Source organism: Neovison vison, chromosome 1, assembly GCF_020171115.1.
Source record: "Neovison vison isolate M4711 chromosome 1, ASM_NN_V1, whole genome shotgun sequence".
NCBI lineage: Eukaryota > Metazoa > Chordata > Mammalia > Carnivora > Mustelidae > Neogale > Neogale vison.
Window position 1 is genome coordinate 309,520,404 of NC_058091.1, and position 21,929 is coordinate 309,542,332.

Sequence of the window (21,929 nt, forward strand, 5' to 3'; positions counted from 1 at the left end):
TATGATGGATGGACTTTAAGAACATTAATGATCCAAAGAGGGTTGACCACTTCTCATATGTGTAATTTCAAAGGAAGTGGAATTATGGAGTGTTGGGAAATAAATACTGGTTTCCTTTAGCTTGAGCTTTGTGAAGAGGGAACAGTTTTGAAACAAACACAAAACATGTTCATTTTGTGGAGTTTAGTAACTGGTTTGCTAATGTAACTTGACACAGGCTAACAATCTATGTGGGATGTTGAGTAGTTGTATTTATGGTTGTCCTTGTTCTGCTAAGTTTTGTTCGTACCAGGGAGCAATGAACCATACAGGCTTCTTGAGTCATTATTAATTGTTGTGGATCCTCTGTTATCCTTGCTTGTAGCCATAAGTAGCAGAGGAAATCTTTCCCTAGGTGTGTGCAGATATGTACAGCTTTCATCCTCCTTTTTGTGTCTTTTTAAAAGGTTTTATTTTATCTTATTAGAGAGAGAGAGACAGACAGACAGGGCACATGAAAAGGGGAGGAGCCAAAGGAGAGGGAGAGAGAGAACCTCAAGCAGACTCCCACTGAGCACACAGCCCATGTGATTTGGAGCTCCTCCATCTCATAACCCTGAAATCATGGTCTGAGATGAAACCAAGAGCCAGATGCTTAACGAATTAAGCCACACAGCTGCCCTGCATTTGTGGTTTTAATCTGACATCTTGGCCTTTTACCATTAAACAGAAAATAAGCTGTATGTATATTTAATTGTATGTGTGTAAAGAAGAGAAAGAGGGAGGGGGAGAGAAAGAGCAGTCACTTTTACCAATTGTCATCACATCTCAAGGCTTTGGACATGGAGTTTGTTTCCTGGTTGTTGACAAGCATCTTATCCATACTTCTGGTGCTTCTTCTCCATCCTATAAAGTCTTTGGATTACATCGCATTAACTCTTTGGTAGAATCCTAATGTGCCCTTCATCCCCAGCACCAAGGAATGTGATAGACTAGTTCTGACCTCTTTTTCTACTCCTTCATTAAGGGAAGTTTATTTGGAAGGCTTTTAGGAAGCTTAATTACCTTCCTTTTTTTCATTTCAAAATAAATTAAAGAGCCTTTCATTTACATCGCCCATGTGTTCCCCATTCTGCCTCGCTTCCTCTGACACGGCATGTAAAAGGGAGAAGGAAAAACACTGCATTAAGTTGTATATTTCATGCAGAAATTTCAAAATGTCCTGACAGATTGCAGAAATAAATGCTAAACAATAACAGTGTTTACACTCAGTAATGAGATAATTTATTAGTAAGTTATGGGACTTTGCTTTTCCTGTTTTGCAAATGAGGAAGCAAAGTCACAGAAAGGATATTTTCTTTTCCCAAGGTCACATGCTCTTTCTCGGACCAAAGCCAGGGAAAGGAGTATGATTTTGTCCATATTTTCTCTTCTGCTTAGTCCATTGATAAACTAAAATATTCCAGGTAAAAATGGATCATAGAAAAGGTAAATTATGTCATGATTGAACGATTCAAATGTAACCACGTTACCCTTGATTCTAGAATAAAACAGAATGAGTACTGACTGATTAGTTTGCACTTGTAGACAAATGCTTTGGTGAGTATTAATTTTTCTTTTGGTGAGTACTAATTTTTTTCTGGAATGTAGGATGGATCCTCTGTTTGAACTTTCATGGCATCTCTGCTTGAGAAAGAGCTCAGGAACAGCAGAATGGATCATAAACCCTGAAGATGGATCAAAAACCCTGAAGAAACCCATGTTTGAAGTTCAGAATTTTCACTGATATATCCCAGCTTAGATAAGAGAAAATCCTTGCCATAGAGTTTCCTTAAAGGAAGATAGAATTTAATTAGTACTTTGTATTTGTATTTTTTTTGCCTTTTTTCCTATTACTGCTATTGATTAAGAAAAATCAAGTACATAGATATCAATTAACAACAGATCTGAATTTTAATGACAACACTAAAAAAAGGGCCAAAAATGTGTAGTTAAATCCCATGGCCTCTGATCCTACCTCAGGAAGAAGCCCCTCCAGTTTCAAGGGGATCTTACTGCAAAGCAAAAGACACAAGAGTAGAGGTAGACAAGTGTTTCGGGAAAGCACTTACCTGTAACGCATTTGGCTGAGTCACATCCAGCTGTGCCTGGGTTGAAAAGAAAAGAAAAATAGTGCAGTGGCAGGCTTGTGTTCCAGAAAGCATTTTGAACTCGAAAACCAGATTGGAGTGAAATAAAGGGAACATTGTGGTTGAGGGATTAGAAGGAAATATCTTGGAAAGGATGTTTTGAGTGGTCTGCCAATGGGAAGGGCCATGCTGTTGACAATGAAAACCAAGTCATAGTTGATGAAATCAATGAGCCTGGAGATTTAGGAGGCAGAGAGATATAGGACAGGATGCACTTTAAACTCTATTATCTTTCCATTATCAGCACATGGACATCTTCCATTTGTCTATACCCACACCAGAGAGAATTTCTCTCTGTCCACACCAGCACCTTATGTGCTGACTCACACATAATATGATGTATAATGATGTATATTATGTATAATGTATAATCATAATGAGAGGTCAAGTGTAATTCCCTTTTAAGCATTCATTGACAGAAATGTGCAAGTCTATTTATTGCTAGCCATGGCCTGTGTGCAACATGTGTAAGTTAGGGTGTAGGTTAAGCTGCTGTAACAAAGAGACCCCAAAGACAGTGGCTTGGACACGATAGATTCTCTTCTGTAACTGTCCAGACGGTATCAGTCTTGGGTGTTCTGTCAACAGTAGTATAGCTCTGCCATATAACATGTAGCTTCCACCTCTGGATCCAAGATCACTGCCTCAGATGTGCAGGGCAGGAAATGGGCCAGGAGGTTCACCCACATTCCTTTTTGGGATCATGGCCTGGAGGTGGTACTAAGTTTCCTAGAGCTGCTATAACAAAGTGCCACAGAATAGGGGGTTTAAGCAATAGAAGTTGATTCTTTCTCATTTCTGGAGACCAGATGTCCCAACTCAAAGCACGTTTGGTTCCTGTACAGGGCTGTGAGCAAGGGATCAGCTACAGAACTCTCTCCTCAGCTTGTAGATGCACATCTTCTCTTATATCTCTTCATCATTTTCCCTCCATGCTTCTATGTCCAAATCTCCTCCTTTCTTGAGACACCAGACATATTGGATAAGGGCCTACCCTAATGACTTCATTTTAACTTGATTACCTCCACAAAGACCTTGTCTCCAAATAAGCTCGCATTCCGAGGTATGGGGGTGGGCAGATTAGGACTTCAACATAAGAATTTTGGGAGTGACACAATCTGGCCTACAATAGCATTCATCACTTTTGTTCTTATCTTATTAAAACTTAGCCTGGGTCCACACCAAACTACAAGGGACACTAACACCCGTCCTAACTTGTGGCCTTTGAGCTTATATATTTTGTCCCTCTTCCTTTTAATGTTTAGGAGGAGGACACCCACTTTGTGACCAGACCCCCTGCTTTGGGTTTACAGGTCGGGCTTTTTAAAACATGGAGTCATGGGGTACAAAACAGACACAGTCTTGGGGCATGACTGGGTGAGTCAGCACATAAGGTGCTGGTGTGGACAGAGAGAAATTCTCTCTGGTGTGGGTATAGACAAATGGAAGATGTCCATGCGCCGATAATGGAAAGTTCTTTGTACAAAGAAGCCTGGATGACTGTTGGGCAAGGTTCAGCTCAGTTGCTAGGGGCACTCAAGCAAAGCTACTTGCTGTGGGCTCTGATGAGTTCACTCTCCCAGGGCTGCCTAAATTATGGTTCTTCCCCCTTCTCAGGAGTTCTTAGATATCAACTCCTTCCTACTATAGGTGCCATCTGGTAGCAATCTCTCCATTGCTTCCTTAACTCTCCACCAGTTCCCTGTGCTTCCTCCTCCCCCACCCTCCTTATACCCCTCCAACACCTGGAAACCTACTTTCTTCTTATTCTTTATGGCCCATTAAACCCAGAACCAGAGCAAGTGAAGGTATGGATGGTTTGCCTTTCCATGGAGAACAGGGAAGCCTATACTTCCAACCTCCCCAGGGAGGGAGGGGAAGCCTTTGTATTTCTTCCTTTTCCTGTAGCGTAAAACAAGCGGAAAAGAATGGTTCAGTTTCCGTATTCATACAGGCAGAAACTTGCACAACCTGCCTCAGTGCACTCCCAGCAGCTGAGACAACAGAACATTTTCAGAGATGGAGATGTGTCTAATGATAATGGGAGGTCAAGTAATAGTCTTACGTATTTCCTCTGGATTTGGCAGATGAAGGCCTTTTGGTGAACTTGTTGAGAGAAGTTTCTTTGGCTGGTAGAAGCAGAAGACAGATTGGGGTCCTTTGAAGTTTGGTGGGAGTTCAGCTTCCTGCAGCACACATGCTGAAAGTGGGCTGGTTCTGTTGCAGAGACCGAGGGAAAATCAACCTGTGGTCCATATGGGTTCTGCACACACGTGAATCAATAATAAAGATCGAGGATGAGTGAAGGAGAGGGAAAGGGTGATTAAGAGAGGCTCCTTGGAAGTTTTGAGACCATGAACCAGGCTGATTGTATATCCAGTAACACTAGCTTTTCAACTGTGGGCTTGCCAGATAGCTGGCATCACCTAATATTAAAGTGTTTTGTGTTTTTAATCAGATCTTTTATTTTGAGACAATTGTAACTTAACATACAGCTGTAGGAAGGAATACAGAGAGATCCTGGGTAAGGATGAAGGTCCTGATAGACATTGGTAATGAAGGGAGAGAGAAGAAAGACTGGAGGATGAGATCAAGGTGGTGGTTTTTATTAGTGGATTAAGGACTCTAAGCCAGACATGCAGAGAAGTGGTAAGTGTAGAAGGTCAGTGCATGAGATGGCATGAGAAAGACTGGCTGTGTTGGAGCATCAAGAGTGCTGAGCAAATATTCTAGAAGCTGAGGAAGAAAAAGTCAAATAATGGATGATTGAAATCAGGAATTCTGATTGAAATTTCTGGCCATGACAAGGCATGACTGTTGCATAGGTGGCCAAGCTGGAGGGGAGAAAAGTCGCTAGAGGTGAGGAGGTCAAGGGGCCAACAGGCACGGAAGTCTCTGGAGTCATCTACAGGGAGCTGTAGTCACCCGAGCCAGAACTTTGGAGGTCATTCTGGAACCTTCCTTTTCTTTATTTCCTATGTGCAAATTCATCAAGATTTTACCTTCCTGCTTCTTGTTTCTGAGCCATTCCCTCCATACCCACCAACTGTGACCAGTTTCTCTCTCCTCTACAGTAACTGCACACCTGGTCTCCTTAGCTCCAAGCTTCCTCTTACATTCATTCTCTACCCAGGTATCAGGGCGATGACCTTGGACTTGCAAACCTCACAACGGTGACCTTCTTGACAAAACCCACACTTGGCATCCGTCCAATGTATAGCAGGAGCTGGCCCTCCCTTCCCTTGCTCCCCATTTGGAAAAGCAGAGCTGCTTGGAGGTGCCCACACATTGGCTGATCCCTTCCCTTTCTCCTCTGTTTGGCTGGTTCTTACTCCTCCCCTGCATGGGCAAGCTCTCTGCCAAGCCCTTTCTTCGTCCTTGACCATGTCAAGTACATTCTCCCTTGTTCTTGACAAGATTAGAGTCTTCAGTACATCGCTCCCTGTTTGGGAGAACACTTCTGTATTACATTGGAAAGGTGTGTTTACGTGTCTGCCCTAAGACCATAAGCTCAGTACACGCAGAAAACATGTCTCATCTACAATGAACTGAAACTAGATCAAATTATCTTCTGTCTACACCAGATCTCTCAGCCTCGCTACTACTACCGGGGCTGGATATTTCTGTTGTTGGGGCTGTCCTGTGCATTGGAGGATGTTGAATAGCATCCCTAGATACCATTCACTAGAAAAGATGCCATTAGTGTCCCTAGTTGGGACAACCAACAGTGTCTACAGCCATTGCCAAATGTTCTTTGGGAGACAGACAGAATCACCCCAGCTCAAACCTCTGGTCTACACCAGGCAGATTCAGAAGGGGGCTGGCCGGAAGAGGACTAAAAGGTTAGTGTGCACGTGCCCCGCTGGGGCAGTTTCTGCCTTTCCCTGGGGGTGGGGGGTGAGGAGCTAAATCCCCTCTGTCTCACACAGGCCAATCTGTATCCAACGCTTGGTGGATTTTTTTATGATAACAATGTAATCTCAAAAAAGAAAAAAAAAGCCATTTCCACTGAAATACTGTGTCAGGAAGTTTATAATATCCTCAGAATGCCACTGAGAGGAAAATGTGCTTGAGAACAAACATCTGTTAGCCTGTTTGAAGCTGGGACGGCCCTCAGGGTCTGGCACTCACCGTCGGGCAAGAACAGGTCTTCGGTTTCTTTGAAGTTTAGCAAAAGATGCCGCGAGAAGTGTCTTTCTTTCCTCCTCTTCTTTTTTCACTTAAATGTGTAAATGGGAGAATTATGCCCCCTGATTTAGTAAGGCAGTGACGGTCGCAAATTATTTCAGAGGAATTGTGAAGCCACGTGGTATAAAAAGACCCAGCTGGATTGTCTCAGCAGAAGAAATAATTAGTTGTTTCCGGCCGGCATGTCTTCTGAGTCTGCTGCTTTTGTTCCAACAACCCGCTCGGTACTCGGCGTGGGCCACCTGCTGGTACAAAGTCTGGACCTTCTGCCTGATGATGCCCTTAGTCTGGGCCTCCTTAGCTCGTCCTCCTGATTCGGTGCAGCCCGGTCAGGTGTCTGTCCTTGCTGGGAGCTCTCCTGGGAAGGTTATCATGTTAGACGAATGGAGGTAGTGATTGTCTCTGAAGTTGAAGGAGTTTAAGCTATGTGTGATACGAAGGAGAGTTTGGGAATGGAAGTGACTGTATTTTGGAAAATATTTTGAGTGTGGGTGACCCCCACTTTTTTTTAAGGACCTAAAAGAGATAAGAAGGAAGACCAATGCTCTTCTCTCTATGTAGTGAGAAGGTACTTTTCCGTAGGTTTGAAAAAAATCAGATGTATGGGGCTCTCCTGATGGCTCCTACATAAGGGCCATAAAAACAAAATTGGATTTTCAAAATTTCTTATGAAAGAATTTTGTCTTTGGGATCCTTTGAAAGCATTGTAAGGATGTCCACCAGAAGTAACTTGAGTGTGGGGCATGTGGGGGCACAGTCGCTTGAGGTCTGACTCTTGATTGTGGCTCAGGTCGTGACCTCAGGGTTGTGGGATCGAGCCCCAAGTTGGGCTCCCTGCTCAGGATGGAGTCTGCTCCTCCCTCTCCCTCCCTCTCTATCCCCCTCCCCTAAAATCTATAAGTAAATAAAATCTTTTTATTAAAAACGTAACTGGAGCCCCATGAGAAGCACATGCATGGTGGAGGGAAGGTGAAAACAAGCTTAGCAGGAGAGGTCCCTCTGTACGTGGTCTGACGGTGAAGGTCAACACCGGCGAGACATCGTCTGAGCAGGGAATGTGCATGAGTGGGTTATGAAAGGCCAAGGGAGAGGGAAGCAAATTCTAGAGCATGTTAGGGAGCCTAAAAGAGAGTCAGATCTGCCATTGCCCTGAGTTCTGGGAGGCTTTGGTGAGTGTTTCTACTTCATAGGGAGCTTCAGTTTCCTCATCTGTGAGATCGAGAGAGTAAGACCTGTCCTATGAGGTCCTGTGAGGCTCTCATGAATTGGTGATGTGTTTTGAGGACTGTCAAGGTGCCCTGCCCTCCAGTCCCAGGGGGCCTGGTTTTGTGTCCCTTTGCAGTAGAGGGGATCTCAGCAGGACTAAGAGGCATGGTTTATTTGAAACATTCACATGAGGATTTCTGTATTTAAGTGCAGGAGAAAGACGGTAGTTTGGGGCAGGAGGGGAGGAGGTTGGGATGGGAACTGGGTCAGCAAGGAGGGGTCAGAGCTCTGCCCAACCATCGATCCTGAGGCAGTGGAAGAGGAAACTTTGGGCAGAGAGCAGGAACAGTTCTTCTTGAGGGTCAGAGGACATTGGGGAGGAAGGTCTGATGCCCCATAGGTATAGTGGTACAGCAATGTCCAGGGGTCCCCCTGATCTATATAGTGCCTTTTTTTTTTTATAGATTTTTATTTATTTATTTGAGAGAGAGAGAGAGAGATCACAAGTAGGCAGAGAGGCAGACAGAGAGAGAGGAAGGGAAGCAGGTTCCCTGCTGAGCAGAGAGCCCGATGCGGGGCTCGATCCCAGGACCTTGGGATCATGACCTGAGATGAAGGCAGAGGCTTTAACCCACTGAGCCACCCAGGCGCCCCTATATAGTGCCTTTGTTCAAAATGTGTCCCTTCTCTGCATGGCCATCATCCTACACTGAGCTTAGCAAGCAAAGCATGGAATGGAGCTCAGCTCCTACTTCCATCCCCTTGACTGGGTTTCCTTGTGCAGTCAACAACCTGTGCGGCTGCATATGGATGCTCTAGTGTCCTAGCCCACCTCATGAGACATAGTGGTGCGTGTGGGAGCAGTGCTGCCTGGAGATTCCCCCAGATACACAGTATGGACATTTCCTGTTTCCTCCTTGAGCAAACAGCTATATTCCTTGGTCCTTTGGAAAGGTAGGAGTTCTTGGAGAGGCCCCGCCTTGGCCCTTCCCTGGTTGGTTGCAGACATCCTCTGTGACTCTGTGAGATACTACTTGGAAGGAGAGCCCCTCCTGAAGGCAGAGAATGGGAGAGAGAAGACGTCAGTTATGGATGTGATCCCACTTGACTTCTATTGTCTCAGTTACTCCAGGAGCCAAAGTGAACGTCAAATGCGATTTGGTTATTATAAAGTAACGACGCTGGCCCCTGAGTCAAGCTATAGCTGTCGGCTCTTCTACTGAAACACGCACAAGTAGTCAGTTAACCAAATCTCACAGCACGAGAGACAGGACCTGAGGCCTCTCAGTCACTTTACGGTTTGGGAAGCAGTGGAAGAGCACATTGGTGTCTTGTCTTCAGTAATGCAGGTAATTCCAGGTAGAACAGGAACGAGGCTAGAACACGCCCCCCCCATGCCCACCCAGGGAAGTGTTCTTTCTATAACATTCTCTACCAAATACCAGGAAAAAAAAAATCCTTCCAATCTAATAGTTTTTTTGGTAAGAGCTTTAGTGACGTATAGTCTACATACCATAAAATTCAGACTTTCAGTGTACAGCTTGGTGGGTTTTAGTAAATTTACAGAGCTGGGCAGGTGTCCCCAAATCCAATTTTAGAACATTTCCATGACCCTGGAAAGACCCTGCCTGCCCATTTGCAGTAAATCTGTTTCTGTTCCCTTCCTTAACTCCAGGCAACCACTAATCTGCTATTTTTATAAAAGTTTGTCTTTTGTTAAAAAAAAGAAAAGAGTTTTCATGTTACACGAATCATACCATATGTGGTCCTTCCTGTGCGGTTTTTCCACTTCCTGTGATGTTCGCAGGGTCCCTGCCCGTTGTAGTTTGTGACGGGACTCCGTCCCCGCTTATCACCCAGTCGTGCTCCTGTGTATGGATGGTCTGCATTTTGTTTGTCCACTCCTCAGCTGGTGGGCATTTGGATGGTTTCCACTTTCTGGCTATTATGAATAATACTGCTTTGAACATTTATGTACAGGTCACTGTGTGGATGTAACAGATTTTTTTTACAGCGAATTTGCAAAGTGTTCCGAAGAGATTTCGGGGGATGCCTGGGGGCTCCATTGGTTAAGCGTCTGCCTTTGGCTCAGATCATGATCTCGGGGTCCTGGGACAGAGCCCCGCACTGGGCTCCCTGCTCAGCGGGGAGTCTGCTTGAGGATTCTCTCTCTCTCCCTCTCCTTCTGCTCATCCCCCTGCTCATGCTGTCTCTCCCTCTCTCGCAAATAAACACATAAGATCTTTAAAACGAAACCAAACCACTGGTCTATGTGTATGTTTTTATGCCAGTACCATGCTGTCTTGGTGATCACAGCTTTGTAATAAAGCTTGAAATCAGGTAAGGTGATGCCGCCAGCTTTATTTTTGTTTTTCAACATTTCCTTAGCGATTCGGGGTCTCTTCTGATTCCATACAAATTTTAGGATTATTTGCTCCAGCTCTTTGAAGAATGCCGGTGGAATTTTGATCGGAATGGCATTAAAAGTATAGATTGCTCTAGGCAGTATAGACATTTTAACAATGTTTATTCTTCCGATCCAAGAGCATGGAATGGTCTTCCATCTATTTGTGTCTTCTTCAATTTCTTTCATGAGTGTTCTGTAGTTCCTCAAGTACAGATCCTTTACCTCTTTAGTTAGGTTTATTCCCAGGTATCTTATGGTTCTTGGTGCTATAGTAAATGGAATCAATTCTCTAATTTCCCTTTCTGTATTTTCATTGTTAGTGTATAAGAAAGCCACTGATTTCTGCACATTGACTTTGTATCCTGCCACATTGCTGAATTGCTGTATGAGTTCTAGTAGTTTGGGGGTGGAGTCTTTTGGGTTTTCCATATAAAGAATCATGTCCTCTGCGAAGAGAGAGAGTTTGACTTCTTCATTACCAATTTGGATACCTTTTATTTCTCTCTGTTGTCTGATTGCTGTTGCTAGGACTTCTAATACTATGTTGAACAAGAGTGGTGAAAGTGGGCATCCGTGTCTTGTTCCTGATCTCAATGGGAAGGCTGCAAGCTTTTTCCCATTGAGGATGATATTTGCTGTGGGTCTTTCATAGATAGATTTGATGAGGTTCAGGAATGTTCCCTCTATCCCTATACTTTGAAGCGTTTTAATCAGGAACGGATGTTGGATTTTGTCAAATGCTTTTTCTGCATCAATTGAGAGGACCATGTGGTTCTTCTCTCTTCTCATATTAATTTGTTGTATCACATTGATTGATTTGCGAATGTTGAACCATCCTTGTAGCCCAGGGATGAATCCAACACATAGACCAGTGGAACAGAGTAGAGAGCCCAGATATGGACCCTCAACTCTATGGTCAATTAATCTTTGACAGAACAGGAAAAAATATACAGTGGAAAAAAGTCTCTTCAATAAATGGTGCTGGGAAAACTGGACAGCTATATGTAGAAGAATGAAACTCAACCATTCTCTTACACCATACACAAAGATCAACTCAAAATGGATAAAAGACCTCAACGTGAGACAGGAATCCATCAGAATCTTAGAGGAGAACATAGGCAGTAATCTCTTTGATATCAGCTACAGCAACTTCTTTCAAGATATGTCTCTAAAGGCAAAGGAAACAAAAGAGAAAACAAACTTTTGGGACTTCATCAAAATCAAAAGCTTCTGCACAGCAAAGGAAACAGTCAAAAAAACAAAAAGGCAACCCACGGGATGGGAGAAGATATTTGCAAATGACAGTACAGACAAAAGGTTGATATCCAGGATCTATAATGAACTCCTCAAACTCAACCCACACGAAACAGACAAACACATCAAAAAATGGGCAGAAGATATGAACAGACACTTCTCCAATCAAGAAATACAAATGGCTATCAGACACATGAAAAAATGCTCATCATCATTAGCCCTCAGGGAGATTCAAATTAAAACCACATTGAGATATCACCTTACACCAGTTAGAATGGCCAAAATTAACAAAACAGGAAACAACATGTGTTGGAGAGGATGTGGAGAAAGGGGAACCCTCTTCCACTGTTGGTGGGAATGCAAGTTGGTGCAGCCTCTTTGGAGAACAGTGTGGAGATTCCTCAAGAAATTAAAAATAGAGCTTCCCTATGACCCTGCAATTGCACTCCTGGGTATTTACCCGAAAGACACAGATGTAGTGAAAAGAAGGGCCATCTGTACCCCAATGTTTATAGCAGCAATGGCCACGGTCGCCAAACTATGGAAAGAACCAAGATGCCCTTCAACGGATGAAGGAAGATGTGGTCCATATACACTATGGAGTATTATGCCTCCATCAGAAAGGATGAATCCCCAACTTTTGTAGCAACATGGACGGGACTGGAAGAGATTATGCTGAGTGAAATAAGTCAAGCAGAGAGAGTCAATTATCATATGGTTTCACTTATTTGTGGAGCATAACAAATAGCATGGAGGACAAGGGGTGTTAGAGAGGAGTAGGGAATTTGGGTAAATTGGAAGGGGAGGTGAACCATGAGAGACTATGGACTCTGAAAAAACAGTCTGAGGGGTTTGAAGTGGCGGGGGGGTGGGAGGTTGGGGTACCAGGTGGTGGGTATTATAGAGGGCACGGCTTGCATGGAGCACTGGGTGTGGTGAAAAAATAATGAATAATGTTTTTCTGAAAATAAATAAATTGGGAAAAAAAAACAAAACAAAACCAGAAATCCCGGAATTCAGTATTGTGCTAAACACTGCCCTGTTTGCTTGTTTCTCTTTTAGTCACTGGGCAACGTACAATTATGGCACATCATCCGCGACCTCGCTAACACCCTCGGCACTGCTGTCAACAGACCTGACTGGGTGCTCGTTCCTCCTGGTACCTGGGATGGGCGGGAGATGCTTTTTGTCCTCCGTGGATAAGAATGTTTTGCTTTTAAGTCTGATGCTCTTCTGTTTCTCTCCAAAATGAAGATGGTTTTCTCAGCCTCAGAAACAGAAGAATCTTTATTAGAGAACGTGATAAAGGTGCAAGCTTTGGGCCATGCTGTCTTCAAACCCCTAAGGGCTACAGGACCAGTCCCTGCGAATGCCTTCCTTACCCTCGGTACTTCTGCCATTGGACTATTTGTTCTGGGGGCCTGTCCTTAGGTATCTGGGTCTGTTAGCAGCATTCCTGACCCCCACCCACTAGGTGCCAGTAGTGAACCTCGGTGACAGCTGTGTCTCCCAGCATTGTCCCTGGGCGAGGGGCCTGGCCGGAAGCACAGATTAAGGGACGGGTGTGAGGCCCGCTTGAACACAGCTCTTCGTCTAGCAGGGCTGGGGAGTGCGAGCCAGCCCAGCCTGTCCTGCTCCAGGAGGAGGATCCAGGGGTGCCGAGGACTCCTAGATAAGCCATCTATAAATGGAACTATGATCGCCCATGACTGTGACAACATGAGCTTTATTTAAAATACAATGTCTGCCAGAAGGAGAGTCTTGGGAAGGGACACATGTTTAAGCTGGGGGGAGGTCGTTATGGGAAAGAAGGGGATGAAAACTTCACAGCCTGAAGGGGAAATAACTTTTCCTTCCACTGATCTGAAGTCAAATACTGCTGGAGTCCAGAGCAGCCGCCCACCAGATGACCGAATCCGCCACAGAGCCAGGGCTGGCTGCCGCGCCTCGGGGGAGGGATGCTTCCCTTTTCTGCAAAGAACGGTTTACTGCACACAGAGGTTTTTGTGTTTTCGAATGACACATTTTTCAAGGACTTTTGGGTCACTCCCTTCTTTTGGTCGAGGAGCTCTGAATGCTCCCACAGAACAGGGGAATGCAGGGATTTTTACTTGTAGGGCAAACAACCGTCCCGATTTTCGGTGTTTGAGGGGTGTCCCAGGACACAAGACTTGCAGCGCAGAACCCCACAGGTGGTCACCTCACTCAGGAGAGACAGCGTGCTGCATGGGGGCCTACCCCTGAGCCTGGCTGGCCCTGCCTCCTTGAGGAGTCCCCTCCTTACCCTGGAAGCTGCAGGCTCTTCTCAGGGACGGTGGGCCTGGTGACACATCTGTGTCCCTGCTGGGGCAGCCACGTGGGCAGGCATGAGGGCGGGCGGGGGCAGTGAGTCTCTACTGAAACGGGTTCCCGCTGTGCCCGGGGTGGGTCCTCCAATGGGGAAGCAGGTCATGCCTCAACCCCTAGAGCGGCCGCATCTTCTAAGCCCTGGGGATGCTGTCCGAAGTCCTCCCAGAGCTCCTGCCTCCCAGGCTTGGCCACGTCTTTTTTCTCGGAGAACTAAGGAAGGAAAACTTGATGCTAGGGTGCTAAGAATAGGGTTCCATGGATGTGGGAATCCTACGTCATGTACACAGGGAGCTAAGCCCTTCTCACGTTAAAAAGCTTCTAGCTTTGAAGCCATTACTTTTCTCTCTGGCCCCACGGGGGAGAAATCTCCTAGAAATGGAGTGGTTTCCAAGTCCAAGGACACTCGACAATGATGTAAGCGTTGTGCCTTCGGGTTTCAAGTGGACACAGAGAAGAGCCAGAGTGGAAATTGCTTTTGGTTGCTGTGCAGAAAACACTGATTAGACATGCTAGCAGACATGCTTTGAACCGCCCAGAAGCTGACAGTATCACTGTTGCATTATTACTGAGTGAAAGTCGCATGATTACAACCTACACGCTATCCTGGAAAAGATAATCTTCGGTGGAGTTGCGGCTTCCAAGTTCGTTGCAATATCGCGATCGTTCTGTCTCCCTTCAAAGGGCTAGTCGAGAAAACAAGACAATCCTTCTTTTATTTCAGAGTGAAATGTGACCCCTCTCTGAGTCTCTTTGAGGGGTACAGTAACTTAGATTTAAAAATTTTTGGTAAAGGATCTGTCTCAGGAAAGGCTATTTAGTATAACTTCTGTATGAATCAGTGCTCAGTTTTCAAGTTGAAAATCAATTTTTAAAATATTTGTGTGATTAACTTGTAAGTAAAACAAACGAGGTCCACTTAAATAGCCAACCAAACTTAGAAACTTACTTAGTTACATTCCCTTAAGCACTTTGAAGCTTTATTCTCAAAATTTAGTCTGTCCATAGCACATTGTATTTCTTTCAGGACAGACTTACAAACCCAAGGAGCAAATTCCTTCTAAGCTCTGAGCTCCTAAATGTATAGGTGGCTAAATCAAGTTGTCTTACACTATCAAATGCTCTTTGCCAACTTAATCAAATTCTCTTACTCCTTCCAATCTCAAACCACGAGTCTATCAGATAATACCCTGGGGCCAATATGACATGTACTCTAATAGGCTGAAATTCTGTGTATGTTTCTAATGACTTAAATGACACATATTTTGTTCAAAACGATGCTTATGTAGTTTATTCTGAAATTCTACACCAAAGTATTAACGCTGTGGGTTCGAGTTGCTTCGTTATCTTGACGTGTTTGGTTCACGTTCCTGATGACAATGTTGCTCTATCCTCAAGGGAGACACAGGGAGCCAGCCTGTACCTCAGGCTCGGTTTGGGGATGTGGCTCAAGATCCAGGTTGTGTTCCCAGGGTGTGGACCCAGACCCAGCATCTGGCCACCATGTTTAGAGCGATGAGCCCTCAGGGCGATAGCCTGTCTCCAAGCCTCACTTTTCATGCCTCCTGCTGTGTTACGCTATCTCCCTCCCCGGTTTCTAAAAATAGCAACCTAGTGATTCACAACCTTTAATTCCCCGACTTAAATTGATGAGCCCCTGCTCCCCTTCAGGCTGGCATCTGATTTCTCTTCTCTCTGATCACATGGTGCAGCCAAGGCCAAAGGGCTCCTCACCCCAGACTGTGGGCTCGCTGACGTCCTGGACCGAGAGCCGCAAGTTCAAAAACAGGACTTGGGCTCATTTTATCGTGTCTTCCGAGGGCTGTTTTACTTGACTACTATGGTCTCGCAAACTCATACTCTCCTCCGTCTGTCCTTAAGGTTTTCCCATTTGCAGTATTTGGTTTCCTTTGAAGTGATCAAAGCTGAGTTTTCTCTTTGTTACTTGAGTTGAAAGAGCTACCTTTTACTGATTATCCCTTCACACCATAGATAGCATTGAGTTGTTTTGAAAACAAAGATGCCCTGACACAAATGTTTTATTCCGTTTTATCTTTACTTACCTTATGTAACTCTTAATTTCGACAAGGTAGCCCAGGACAGGTTTCATCTCCTCTGAGCCCCTTACTCCTACCACCCCCCCACTAAAAAATACCTACAAAGGAAAAAAAACAACAACAACTTTCATTCCTATGATTAGTTCTACTTTCTGTTGTCTCTGTTTTCAGGATTTTCATCTGCTGAGCATGGTCCTCTGCGAGTCTCTTGCTTGCCCCCACGCTCTACCCATAGACAAGACAGAGGAAAGTGTGCTTTGAGCGGGGGATGTCTTGCTTTTAGCTCTGGGATCATCTTTCACTGGGAAGCACTGGGATCGTCACTCACTACCAAGAACCTACAGGGGTATTGCAGGTAAAATGGCTCTTTTAGGTCAGAATCTCACTAGTTTCAAGGTGAAAAGTGGAACGGGGGGGAGGGAAAGGATCACAGAGGGGCCTTCATCTTTTCACTCCCCGTGAATCCCATTTTTCATCTCCCAAAGAAGAACTCAAGATTCATGGACAGATGGGCTTTTTCAGTGCACGTACCACCTTCCCCATGAGATGAATGATGGCGGCCACGGTTCTTCCTCCGTTGTCGTTTGGGAACGTCCCCGAGATGTAATGTTGACACCTGAGCAAAGAAATATGGGCGAGCCAACATTCATCCTTCCTTTTGAATGCTTTATCCTTTTGGATTAAATTTTGGATGAATTTTTTATCCTGTCATCAGTGGCTTCAGTGAAAGTGATTTTTTTCACTTCGCAAGTCTGGGTGATTGTTGCCAACATTTATAACCCAACTCAAAATGGTCAGGCATTTTAAAGAGAGGAGACATGAAGAAAGTCCACTTGTTCCAGGGATAATGCCGTCCTCCCCGCTGTGTATACCGACGGGCGCCCAGATAGGACAGGTGGGTTCATTCTATGTCCGTGACCTTTACAACCCAAGAGGCTTTGAGAAATGCCAGAGGCTCACCATGTCCTGAAAATTACTACTTGTGAATACGAGTCTTCATGCGTATATAAATGTATCTCTCTATAGGTAAACGTGTGTATACACGCACATATATGAAACTCTCTTCAACTGCACAGCTTTAACCGCCTGCAAAAGCAAATGTTACCTATTATGTACAGGTAGTAAAAAGTCCTTAAATGAACTCGGAGAAGAAGAATGATAATACCAAAACAAATAACATTCCAGATAGTCTTCCCACTGGAGGCAATATTTTTACTGCTTCTTTTCTTTTTTTTTTTAATTTATTTTCAGCATAACAGTATTCATTATTTTTTCACCACACCCAGTGCTCCGTGCAATCCGTGCCCTCTATAATACCCACCACCTGGTACCCCGACCTCCCACCCCCTACCCTTTCAAAACCCTCAGATTGTTTTTCAGAGTCTGATGTAGTTTAAGGCTTCCCTTACATAGAACCACCTATGTCACCATAAGATGGAGACATAATTTGGAAGTTGAAGGAGACAAAGTAAACTCAGATAATATATCCTCTCGTAAGTTAGTTAAAGTGTGGAAATACAAAATCACCAAAACAACAAAATAACCACCAACAACAACCCGAGATGTACTTGAAAAATACTTTGTGGAAGCCAAATTTAGTAAACCCCAGTTGCCTCAAGGAATTCAGTTTTGAAACTCCTAATTTTGGCTCACTTACACTCAAATGATCTGAAGTAAAAGGTAACCTCTTTTTTTTTTTTTTAAAGATTTTTATTTATTAGGAGAGAGAGTATGAGCAGGGGGAGAGGCAGGCAGAGGGAGAGGAAGAAGCAGGCTCCCTGATGAGTGCAGAGCCTGACATGGGGCTTGATTCTAGGACTCCGAAATCATGACCTGATTCAAAGGCAGACATGTTACTGACTGAGCCACCCAGGTGTCCTCAAATCAACCTCTTTTTAACACGAATAATCAGTAGCTCTCTAGAGAGATAAAGTGGACCGAAGACCATTCTAAAAATGTGTACAAAAAATAACATGCCTGCATGGCACCTTAGGAAGACTCATTTCACAAAAAGCCTGTCTGTAAACCCCAGGATCCCAGTGTGGATGGAGGAGGCAGGTGGCAGTTACTACTTCTAAGCCCATTTAACAGACCAGAGCACTGAGGCTTGGAGCATTTAGCTGGTTTATTTATGGTTAAAGAAGAGATGATCCAGAAGTTAGTGTGGTGTGCTCCCATCACGTGTGCGCGGGCTATGTCCACGTGACTCACGATCAAGTCAAATCCAGAGTCATTATGCTACTCTGATTCCAACTCCGGTCAGCTCTAAACCCTACGCAACACATATGTCTCTTTCCTGTCCCTAATTTGGGGCCTGTGTACATGGTGACCCCAGCGAAGGGGAGGACTCAGGTGCTCACAAGAGAGCTGGACAGCTCCGCTCCCAGCTCCCAACGACCTTTCTGTGCCCTGAGGCTCGCAGCCTTCTGAACCGGAGGTCCCACCCACACGGCCCTCTGAACCGGAGGTCCCACCCACTGGGCCCTCTGAACCGGAGGTCTCACCCACACGGCCTTCTGAACGGGAGGTCCCACCCACACGGCCGGTCAGTCAAGTGTTCGACAGCCTCGGGTACCCCAAACCCGGTGAATCTCCGAGAATGAGACTCAGGCTTCAGTAATTCTAAAGAAACATCTCCAGGTGATTTTCACACGTGGCTGGGGTTGAGCTATCCAGTCTGTCCTTGTCACCCTTCTCATCTTGCTGAATGGTATAACCTCTGGCGCCCTTTCCTCTTGCCCTAGATGCGGAGCCGCAGGATGCAGGGAGGGGTGGCGGTTGTCTCCATGACCTGCTTCCCTGCGTGTGTGTGTGTGTGTTCACTCTGGTATGACGCACTTATCAGCCAGGACACTGATGTCATTTAGAACGCTACTTATCAGACTTAAATGGGCATGAGGATGTATCAGCAGGAGTAGTTCATGTTCCAAGTCAGTGGGTCTTGGCTGGGGTGGGCAATTCTGCCCTCCTAACCAGCTCCCAGGGGGCAGGAATAGCTCCGAATCACAGCCTACACTTATAAGAGCAAAGATGCAAAACTTTTAAGAACTGATCAGTCCATCTCATTTCCCACACATGTACCCACAAATATCATATTTCATTGATTTTCATCTACCTTTTTTTTTTCACATTTCAGCAAGTGTGCAGTCAAAATGCATCTTCCAGACAACGATGTCTCATGTTTTCTGTGACCAGAAGCAGCCCACCCGGTCCCCATGGCCGGTGTGTGAGTAGACTCGCTCTGGCTGTCACACTGGTGGTGTTTGCATGAGTCACAAGTGTGTCAGTAGCTACATGACTGACTTTAACTGACACTTAAAAATCTCTCCAGAAATTACATCTCATTTTACACTTAAGGGAAAAGTTGTGAAATACACAGAAAGGAACGCAAATGGAGCCGCAGGGAATAAATATGTTACTAGGAGCGCAAATACGGCTCTTTGGTAGAATGATCATATTCTCTAATTTCTTGCAAAGTGACCACCAAAGGCTTAATGACAGATTGCAATATTTGTCCAGAATATTCACTGCTCCCCCCAGCTGGACTCCTGTCTCCCTGCAAGGCCCCTCCGTCCTGAACCCCCCCCGTGGGAGAATAGTCCACGCCAATCATGTCACATTTGACCACTGTGAGCACGAGTCCCCGGCCTGTGAGTGAGTGACACCTGGACTCCTGAGCCGAAGCCACAGGAGGGTCACAGCTGTCTGCTCTTTCTCTGTCCCTCTGACAGGAGAGTGGGGAGCCTCTGATCGGGGCTGTTCCCTCAGCCTGGGTCCTGGATGAGTGCATGGGGAGCAGAGCCGCAGTTACCACGAGTGAGAACGAGTCTTCTCCTGCTGACTAGGTGGTGTTCGTCAACACGGCACAATGTGTTGAAAGTTCACAGACATGAGGACCTAAGAAAGGAGGTGGGTGAGGAGGAATCCATACGGAAACACATGCAGAAGGACTCCTAGCGATGGGCAAATGAGGCCGGCAACGAACCACCAAACCCTAAGGAGGAATCAAGGTCCTTGGAGTAAGGAGGGGCTGGTGGGACCAGGTGTCTTCATGGACACGGTATTTTTCTTAGTCACTTGAAAGCTAAAAGTGTGTCTTGCAGTCAGTGTTGTCTGGGGGTCATGACGCAGTTGCTGGGTCCCAGCAGGGGTGCCGTACTGTGTTTTGGGGTGTGTGGGGTCCTGTCCTCTTCATGGGCTCATCGCTGGGGACCCTTTCTCAAACATTTCGGTGTAAAGTCTGTCAAAGGATTTGTTCATCTCAAGGCTATTTAATGAAGAAAAGGACTATGCGTAGGTACATCCTGCAAATAAGGAATAAATCGGATCAAATTCTTCCTGAAGGGGAAAATCTGAGGCCTTCCTGGTTGTCTTACTTTGAAAATTACTTTGTGTCAAATGCTTCCCCACCACCCCCTGGGAAGCTCTTCTGGCTCATGGGTCCGTGCTCTTTACTTATTTGGAGGACAACTTCTTTTTTTCTTTTTAAGTTACTAATTGTAGTTTTAAACATTTATTTATTTATATTGAGTGTTTTAAAAGTTTTTACTTAAATTCCAGTTAAATACAGTGTGGTACGAGGTTCGGGTGTACAATAGAGTGATTCAACAACTTCATACGTTACCCAGGGCGCATCACACTGAGTGTGCTCCTTAATAGCCATCCCCTATTTCATCCTTCACTTGACCTCCCTCCCCTCTGGTAACCCGCAGTTTGCTCTGTCACTACTTAAGAGCCATTTTCTTTATAGATCCTGGATACCAACCTTTTGTCTGTACTGTCATTTGCAAATAACTTCTCCCATTCTGTGGGTTGCCTCTTTGTTCTGTTGACTGTTTCCTTTGCTGTGCTCAAACTCAACACACACAAAACAGACAATCATATAAAAAAATGGGCAGAAGTTATGAACAGACACTTCTCCAATAAAGACATACAAATGACTACCAGACACATGAAAAAATGTTCATCATCACTAGCCATCAGGGAGATTCAAATTAAAACCACATTGAGATACCACCTTATACCAGTTAGAATGGCCAAAATTAACAAAACAGGAAACAACATGTGTTGGAGAGGATGTGGAGAAAGGGGAACCCTCTTCCACTGTTGGTGGGAATGCAAGTTGGTGCAGCCACTTTGGAAAACAGTGTGGAGACTCCTCAAGAAATTAAAATTAGAGCTTCCCTATGACCCTGCAACTGCACTCCTGGGTATTTACCCCAAAGATACAGATGTAGTGAAAAGAAGGGCAATCTGTACCCCAATGTTCATAGCAGCAATGGCCACGGTCGCCAAACTGTGGAAAGAACCAAGATGCCCTTAAACAGGTGAATGGATAAAGAAGATGTGGTCTATATACATTATGGAGTATGATGCCTCCATCAGAATGGATGAATACCCAACTTTTGTAGCAACATGGACAGGACTGGAAGAGATGATGCTGAGTGAAATAAGTCAAGCAGAGAGAGTCAATTATCATATGGTTTCACTTATTTGTGGAGCATAACAAATAGCATGGAGGACAAGGGGAGATGGAGAGAAGGGAGTTGGGGGAAATTGGAAGAGGAGGTGAACCATGAGAGACTATGGACTCTGAAAAACAATCTGAGGATTTTGAAGGGGCGGGAGGTGGGAGGTTGGGGGAGCCAGGTGGTGGGTATTAAGGAGGGCACAGATTGCATGGAGCACTGGGTGTGGTGCAAAAACAATGAATACTGTTATGCTGAAAAAAATTAATAAATTAAAAAAAAACAGCCTTTTTCTTGGTTTGCCTCTCTCTCTTTTTTCCCCTTTGTTCATTTGTTTTGTTTCTTAAATTCCACATATGCGTGAAACCCTATAGTATTTTTCTTTCTCTGTCTGACTTATTTCACTTAGCATTATACTCTCTAGCTCCATCCATATTGTAGCAATGACAAGATTCCATCCTTTTTATGGCTAAATAATATTCCATTGTAGATATGCCATAACTAGTTTATCCATTTATCTATTTTTTTATTGTGTTATGTTAGTCACCATACAATACCTCGTTAGTTTTTTTTTCAATTTATTTATTTTCAGAAAAACATTATTCATTATTTTTTCACCACACCCAGTGCTCCATGCAAGCCGTGCCCTCTATAATACCCACCACCTGGTACCCCAACCTCCCACCCCCCCGCCACTTCAAACCCCTCAGATTGTTTTTCAGAGTCCATAGTCTCTCATGATTCACCTCCCCTTCCAATTTACCCAAATTCCCTACTCCTCTCTAACGCCCCTTGTCCTCCATGCTATTTGTTATGCTCCACAAATAAGTGAAAC

At 44.8% G+C, this 21,929-nt stretch overlaps 1 pseudogene; it reads left to right on the top strand.

The window, feature by feature from the left end:
* The first annotated feature begins 6,538 nt into the window (after window positions 1-6,538).
* Window positions 6,539-21,929, top strand: part of LOC122895895 — a 33,383-nt pseudogene continuing 17,992 nt past the window's right edge.